Below are 9,141 nucleotides of genomic sequence, written 5' to 3' on the forward strand. Positions count from 1 at the left end.
AAGAGCGCATCATCCCTGAAAGTTTGATGAAAAACCGATGAATAGTTCTCGAGATATCGCGTGCACAAAATTTGTCTAAAAAATAAGAATAATAATAATAATAATAATAATAATAATAATAAGAAACAGTAGAATCACTATAAGGTCTTCCGTGAAGACGGAAGACCTTAATAACTAGAGCAAAGCTCGTTGCAAAGCAACGAGTAGGTCTTCCGTCCTGTTTTGACCGGAAGTGACGTCAACAAAAAAAAAGCAATGAGCTAAGTTGTCTCCAGTGACTTTATAATTTCAATTTTGAGTCAAAACCTTCAAAATAAGCTTTTTTGGCTACTTCTGATTTGACCAAAAGTGATGTGAATTGACAAAAAATTAAGTTTAATGCCTTCAGTGATATATGTTACCCAAAACCTTGTCAAGAATGACAAAAATATGCACTTTCTGATGACTTTCGGTTTGACCGGAAGCAACGTCACCAGACGCATTTTGACGAATTCAATAGATTAAGCTTGACATTTAGAACAACTTTGCTTCTTTGACGTATTACAAATTCAATTGTTTTTTTCAGATATTAAGGAAAAAAATTTGGTCCCTCTAAGTCCTTAATTATAGGGGCAAGCCCTTTATAGTTGATATCCTTTGAAAGATCGTGATATTCTTCACAACTTTTGTTCTTAATGTCTTTACAAAATATTAACATGTAAAAAGATATTGCAGAAAAGGTGTGAACATTTTCTAAATCCCCGATGGGATTTTTTACAAGCCATAGCGAGCGCCGACGTGCTGCACTTCCGGAGAAAGAGAGAGGTATGTGTCACATCAGCACATGTAGCTCTATCATCACTGAAAATATTATGTTTCTGTCTAAAAGCAATTTTGAGAAAAATGCTGGTCAATGTGACCCTATGAAAATCACTAAATCACAGAAATCTACACTAAGGAATGCTCTGTGCCAAGTTTAACTTAACTTTGTCCAGTTGTTCTGAGAAGGAAATGAAATTCTGAAGAATTTAAGATAAAGATGATAATGGGTGAATTTTCAAAATTTTACTACAGCTTTAGCTCATTTGAGCTAAACTGTAAACAGATTTTGTGCTTTGTTGACTTTGAAATGTGACTGGACATCTCTTTGATCTTGTGTTTGAAATAACATGTCCTTTGTTCTGAATCATGCACATTTGTTAATGCTTTAGTTGTTTATGCCAAGATAGCAATGTTCCTTCAATTATACTGTAAAAATACACATATTAGATCTTATATATTGCCACTGAAGACAGACCTCTATCATCTTTACCATTAGAATTGGTATGTCTTCCCTTGGAAGCGGAAGGCCTCAATACAGATGTAAACATGCAAGATCTGACAAATATTTAAAAGAACATTTATTCCAAATTAAACATATTAGATTTTGCAACAAAATTTATTTATCTTGAAAAACTGAAAGCAATTGATATAATCATATTTTTGGATTTATGTCTGTTTCTCAAATCAAAATTTAAATATGATATATTTAAAATCATCTTCTTAAACTGAGACTTGATTCAGTTGATTGTTTCAATTTCATTCTGCTGTTTATTCTTTGTCATCTCCCAAAAGAGGCTCTTCTGGCAAATCATGATCATGCTTGGCATCAAATTTCAGTACTCAGATGACAGTCACACCTATCAAAAGAAATTTTTTTTTTAAAGTACAACTTATCAGATAAGATAAACCATCAAACTTAGTTATAAGATATTGTTATACCTTTAAAAAATTGTTCCTATACAAATCTATACAGAAAAAAGTCTAACATTTTTAATGTTTTGCTGAGCGGGCATAAAAAAAAATCGATGTTGGACTGCTCGGAGAGATGTTGGACTGCTTACGTCACAGAGTGGGCGGAGCTTAATCTCATTTTTATTCTTTGGTTTTAAACAATGACAGATCTAATGTTACATTACGGAATATAGTACAAAATACATGTATGTCAAAAATTATATAATAAAATGAAAGGTATAACAAAACATTTATTGACAGAGTTCTCGGGCAAAATGCGTTTTGTCGGACCCTCAAACCAAACTGTCTGCCTTCGGCCTAACGGCCTCGGGCAGACAGTTTGGTTCTTTGGTCCGACAAAACACATGTTGCCCTCGAACTCAGTCAATAAATGTATACTGTCACGTTTCTGCATGTGTATTATTTGTAAAACTACTCTATAATCATTTATAAATTTAGGTTTACAGGCAGTCATTTGAGGATGTAATAAATAACATATTAGTTTTTCATGATTTCAAATAAAGGGTATGTACATAACTTGTTCATGTCAAAATTTATTAGGAATGGTAATGGTTAACAGTTGTTAACCGACTAATCAGTCAGAAAGATGGTATCTGGTTATGATTTTTTATGTGTCAGGATAAGGCCATTCATAAAGGTGTTACAGCACATTAGGAACAATGCACTAATCAAGTGACAAAACAGCATCGCATAAGAAACAATGAGCTAGCGCAAAGTAACAATGCTGCTCTAGCTCATTTAAAACACCATGCTACTAAGTTTATGACAGCATGCTAATTGTTTAAGACACTTACATGCTAGCGTGAAGTAAAAATGTGCTATCACGCTTATGAGAATGGGCTAGTGTGCTTATGACAACACGGTGACAATGTACTTAGTGCGTTTGTAACAAAGTTTCAGCAGGCTGTTTACACTACGCCGTCAAGCTTACACAAATAATAGATTGTGTAAAGTTGTATTAAGCCATTCCAAGTTTTTTCTCTGTTTAGCGTCCACCCATCTTTCAAAAACCTACCAATCTATTCGCAAAAAAAACAACAACACAGAAGCCAAAACATAAAACACAGGATTAAAATGATTTTCAATGATTTGATCTAATTAAACTACTTTAAATAAATAGAAGAAATGTCTATTCTTAAGCAAAAACAAGGGAATGAATGCTTACAATACACCAAATATAACTTACTGTACAGAATTATTTGGAGAAATTGACAAATTCAACAATTTTGCCTAAATTAATCAATTTCAGGACTCCTGATGTTGTGTGTTTTTTCTAACATGGGGTGTCAAAAACCAAGGCGCACACGGACGCTAAACATAGAAAAAACTTGGAATAGCCTTAGCATGGCAGCATGTTGAGCATCAGCACAACTGCATGTTGTTCTAAGTTGCCTTAGCCTAACAGTGTTGAGAACACTGTGTTAGCACATTGTTCCTAACACACACTTTAACAAATTGCCTTATCAGGACACCATTTAGTTTTCCATATATATTTTTAAAAGACTGGGAATAAAATTCAATTTTCGATAAGCTTCTTTTCATTATAAGTGTTTGCCTATGCGTTTTTTACTATATAACCCAAATACATCATTGTCTGTTATGCTAGCCTAGTGGTAGGGCAATCGCTATGTATAATCATGAAGCTGGGCTTGATTTTAATTCACTGCATCAAACCTAAGACAAAAACATGTACTCAGTTATGTTCCCTAACCATGCACCCAACATTTGTAGTGAATTAGACCCTAAAAACCTCACAGTAGATGTTAGGATAATGACCCTGAGTTCCAAGTAAAGGTCCATATTGAAGCTATTCACCAGAATATATTAAATGAGTCAATGACTGAGATTCTCATGATAACATTATCAATCAAAGTATCAATAAGAAGCTGATACTTACTGCTAAATGCTAGAGACAGGTTACTCCAAAGAGACTGTATAAACCAAGATTCTGTGTCACAGTAGGTGTGGGTGTTGGCACGAAAAGGATCCCTTACTTCTCAAAGGCAATAAGTGCTGAGTACAAGTCTATATTTGCAGCTTACTATCCCAAGTGGTGGCATCATAAAATGACTGAAAAATTTTCAATAGACTAATTAATTAACAAACAAACCATTTCTGCAGCCTTATCACAAAAAAAAGCAAACTCTACTATTACATTTTTTTTTTTACAAATTTCTTTTGCAATTTAACTAAGAAACAAACATATGACATAATAAAATATTGATTTAATTAACTGAGCAATATTATATTGTGTGCAATTTTTTTTGTCAATAAATTATACTAAATTTTTTTCTGCAGTAACTTTGGACCCACAGTGCTTTGCTTCTTTGAGCTACATTCAAGCTTTAAAGTAGTATTGTATGCCAAACTTACACTACGACGTCATGTGGCTTTAGAGTCTAGTGCCCTGTTCAGACGGAGAGTTTAATTCGCAGTAAATTATTGCGAAGTAAACTAAATTAAATGCAAATCAAACTAGTGCTAATTGTAACGGGGACCGTTACAGATGTTCCCCAAACGCTCCCCATGTCCCTTTTCGTGCCTTATTCCTCTAAGACCTTTTATAAATATGTTAAGTATCCAAGGATTTCATTTCAGAATATAAAAGTTACAATGATATCAGCTATCAACTATATATCGTTTAACTTTTGCATGCGCGCGCACGTACATGTACATGCATATGCAAGATGATTATGGCATGTTGTTTAAGCGATTAACATATCTTTCTATCCCGCGAATCAAAGAAAGAAATACATATATAAAGTTACCATTTTTCATGCATATGTCATTTTTTTAATATATCGATTCACATTTTATTTCTCTACTTATTTTAAACTCGGGCTCAAAGTTGGTTTTATTCCGACGACAAGGCGAGTTAAAGTCGACTAAGGGTATTTCGCCGATAGCTAACCAATCAAAATTAACTTATTCAATAGTAGTTCCATACATGGAAAAGGGATTTTCCTTTCTGTTCAGAATTTTTTTAATATTTCCTCTCAGGCCATTTTGACAACTCTGGTACCTGTGCCTAGTAAATTTTATATACTTTGTAAATAAATATATAAAGGTTTTTGACCGGAACTATTCTTTTTTTCCAATGCATAGGGGGCTACTTTCTGGGGTTTACAAGAGATGTTTAAAAAGACATTCGTGTCAGCTAATGTGACCAATATTGTTAAACACCTTCTTATTAATATTTTTTTCATGAATGCAAATGCCTGATTATTAAGGAAGGAGTGTACATGTATATAGATTTTTAATATACCGAAAATCGCTATTTCTGGGGATTGCGTAATTCTAAAAAAAAATTCAAATAAATTTCAAAGGTAAAATAAACAAAGAATGCTTTGTATTAAAATATTATTTCAAATCAGTAGAATTGAATGCTATTAACGACATCTGAATAAATAGGCTATAAAAGGCTTATATACCAACTTTGTTCATCTGCACTTTAATTTTAAACACGACAGGATTTGTAATTTTTTCCGTATAAACTAATAATTTCTACATGTATATACTTTGGAAACTCAAATCAAATATTTTAATACACTTTCCTCGAGCTCTTTTCTGCAGTTTTCCTGAAATTTTATGTGGGTCAGAGGTGTAATTTGAGTTTAACAGCGATTCTCTACGTTGCCATCAATTTGATTTGTTTGGTTGTTGCGGGGGGAGGGGGGGGTATTTTTATTCTTAACCTATTTAACGTTGGAGTTGAATCTTGTATCTTACTCCAAGAACTTAGAATTGATTCTGACATTTGGATGAAAGGTCAAGGTCATTTAAAACCACCACCTCTCTAACTTCTATCCTGCCAACCGAAATAAACTCTGAAAGGTGTTTCTAGATACATGTACATGTACTTCATGTTTCTTTTTACCTTTGGGTCAAGGACAAAGGTTAAGGTCGATTTCAAGTTCATAGGTCAAGGTGATTTTGGTAAATAGCTAATATCAACATTTTATTCAGGTTACCAGTGACCTTGACCTCAGTTTCAAGGTCAAGGGTCAAAAGATCTGCATGCTTCAGTATGTTACATGTCTTGACATTTAGAAGTTCTTAATTCTGCATGAATATCAAAAACTCAAGTATACTGTCGTTTAATGCATTGTGTGCGGGCGCATGTGCATGCACGTCCTTGCATTAACTTTTTTAGTAGTATAATGTAGGCATTCATTATATCTATTCATATTCGAAATTTCAACTTGTATTATTGAGAACCAAGAAAGTTGTAGGCATTTAAAGTTTTAGCCAATCAGATTGCAGCACACGTGCATGTGCGTGCGTTCATAATTATTCTTATATATCATGCTGTAGATCTTCATAATGTATGACGATGTTCAAAATTTCAAAGGATTTTGTTTGAAAACAAAAAAGATATTTAGACTTTTAGTTTCAGCCAATCGGAGCGAAGCGCATGTGCATGCGCGTGAGATCTTGCTATTTTGACTATATCATCATGTCTATGCTACTTATATATCCTTATATTATGAGTTTCAAAGCATTTCATCCAAAATTTAAAAAGTTACGGCTATATCTATTATATTGGTCATTTCACGTGTTACACGTGTGCGCACACGCACGCACGTGCGCGCAAAATGACCTTCGTTCCGCACATCTACATAACATACCTAGTGATCCTAAAAAGGTTTCACCTAGATGGGATGAGTAGTTTACGAGAACACTCGTGGACAAAAAAGTACCGGAGAACAAAGAAAAAATTCAGAAAAAGTAAAAACAATATGTTCCCAAACTTCGTTTGGGGAACATAACTAATGCGAATCAAACTGTGTTCACATGACAGCTAATTATAATGCAAAGTAACCAAATCGAATAAAAATTTTACTTTGACAGTCATGCAGGCTTCAGTTAGGCTTTTATGACATCATTTACAAATCATGTCACCTTAGGCATAAACAGATGTATTTGACATAATGTCACATTATCTGTTTTCACATTTTAGTGATTAACACTATATTTTCCTTAGTTTTTCACTCAAAAATAGCACAAGTACTTAAAGCTGACCACCAACATGTAGCATTTGACTTAATTTTGCCATTTCACATGCCTCAAAATTTAATTGGAATTAGCTTACCTTAGTCATGTTAGTGTTCACAAGGAGCTAATGCAAAGTAATTTAATGCGCAGTAAATTAATTCGAATTAAAATAATTTGAATTGAACTCAGTCCATGTGAACATGCATCGATGCACCAAATGTCTAGTGCGGTTTGACAAGCCTGATCTAAATTAAAAGTGAATAAGTATCTGCCCTTACCATGCTTATCGTACCCTAACATCACACCCGTCAACATATTATTAGTTGAAAAACATTTTGTTTTGAACATGTTGAAAGCAAGTCTTGTTGAAATTACATGCTCACACATATTTAAATATATACATTTGTGGTATCTCTCCATTATATAAACATGCAGAGAGAAAATATCTTCAATTCTGTATGAAGTTTGTCGGAGGTCAGAGGTCAATACGTGACCTAATCACACGGCGCAATAATATCTACCGGTACCTCAGTTATTATATGACCTGCTCTACTTGCTTTTCATGTATAAAAATGAACAAAATAAGTAAGTAAAATGATAATTATTTTATTTACAATGTAAACAAGTATTTCATACAGTTTGTTGGCTATCAATTCAACCTGTGTATACATAGAGAAAACTAGCATTTGTTTACATTTTTTTTCACTTTTGTCAGCTGCACAGTCTCTAACGTTCATCCTTATTTTTGCCATTTTGGGTAGACCTTTCGTTAAATTTTCATGATAAACTATTATTTTATCTTTAAATTCTACTCACGATAAATGTGTAAATCTGTTGGAAATTATCATTGCAATCATACCATGAACAGCTGCCAAACACCTCGGCGTTTTCGTAGTTCAATGTAAAGCTGTCGCCAGTGTCTCCGTGTTTATCAGTGTTTTAGGATAAGTATGCCTTTAGTTACTGAAATCGTAGAATGTTTTTGATCAAATTGCAAATTAACTGGCTCGGACAAGTGTCTCAATCCATCGGATCCATCAGAGACATATACGTCTCTGGATCCATCCATCTCTTTCCGGCGACCGAAATTCCTCCAACTTTTTATCATCACACTTCGGACGTGTTTCTTGTGTCTTTTCAGCATCGATTATCAATTTTCACATAAAACTATTCCCAGACAACAATCTGTTCACTATTACTGATCAAAAGTGGCCTTTCACAAATTATTCCCTTCGAAATAGATTCCTTAGCCTAATGAATTCGAAGCGTAACCGCCATGCAAGCCGATTTACACCTTGCGTCATTTTTCAAAATGTACGACGGACGGTTAGTGCAATAATTAAATTCGAAATATTCAATTGTCTGTCTCAAATGTATATATATAAGTAATAAATAACAAGTTTATAAACTTCAATGGGAATTGAAGTGGGTCGGTACGTGATCAAATCTTCTGAGGAGGCCTTTGGCCTTCACAGGATTTGATCACGTGACTGACCCACTTCAATTCCCATTGAAGTTTATAAACTTGTTATTTATTTCTTAAATAAAATTTAAAGCTGTGGGGATTTTAAAAGGCTAACTGAGAGCGTCTGAACTGTAAAACAGTTAATATATCGCTGAGTGTGTGTATTTCTAAAAATATCGACAGCTGATAAATGCTCTAAGCTGCCATAGTACAGTAATATAATGTAAATTTTAGGTAAACAAAAATCTTACCTTCGAATTCATTCCCATGGTCCACGCCAATCATAAATTAAAATGTAACCGTCAGCTCTTTAATCATTCGATACAATTATCACTGGGGAATCCGAAACAGAGTCAAGAGTGTTCATCCTTGTTTATTACTGTGACAGTCGGAATTTCCTCGTAAACAATTCACACAAGAATATATAAATCGGATAATTTTGCTTAGAATAATGCTCCAGAGGATTGATAAAGTACTTTGAGCTGCAGATAAAATGTCCGTGCATGTTTACATACGGCTTGTATGGTGAGAAAATCCTCAACTTCACTTTGTAAACATGATCAACATGTGTCCGATTTGCCGATTTCGATGGGACACACTGAAACCCGGATGTACTAAAGACCTGAAATTACCCGATGTTTTTATTTTAAATTAAATGATAATATTTAGTACTTAAAATGACTTATACTACGATGCATTATGCTATGCAAAAATTCATTTGTTTGGAATATTACTGACAATTTTTAATCAGGTCAAATCAGGATTTTAGCATATCAAGTCTTTAGTACCTTCCAGTTTCCCACAATGCCGCGCTTTGTTTACACCTATACAAATGCAGAAAAACCCATTTTGATTTCACCTTTTGTTGTGTACATACATCACATTTTAAATTACTTGCATAAAAAGAA

The 9,141-nt window shown here is 33.7% G+C and overlaps 1 long non-coding RNA gene across 1 annotated transcript; it reads right to left on the reverse strand.

Moving 5' to 3' along the window:
* Window positions 1–1,412: 1,412 nt before the first annotated feature.
* Window positions 1,413–8,866, reverse strand: LOC134252471 (uncharacterized). Its single transcript, XR_009988974.1, has 3 exons — window positions 8,485–8,866; window positions 3,671–3,843; window positions 1,413–1,658 (listed from the first exon to the last, which is right to left on the reverse strand). It is a non-coding gene; the product is annotated as an uncharacterized LOC134252471 (long non-coding RNA).
* Window positions 8,867–9,141: the final 275 nt, after the last annotated feature.

Source organism: Saccostrea cucullata, unplaced genomic scaffold (assembly GCF_032062105.1).
Source record: "Saccostrea cucullata isolate Sc308-1 unplaced genomic scaffold, CSIRO_AGI_Scuc_v1 ctg1564, whole genome shotgun sequence".
In the NCBI taxonomy this organism is placed as follows: domain Eukaryota; kingdom Metazoa; phylum Mollusca; class Bivalvia; order Ostreida; family Ostreidae; genus Saccostrea; species Saccostrea cuccullata.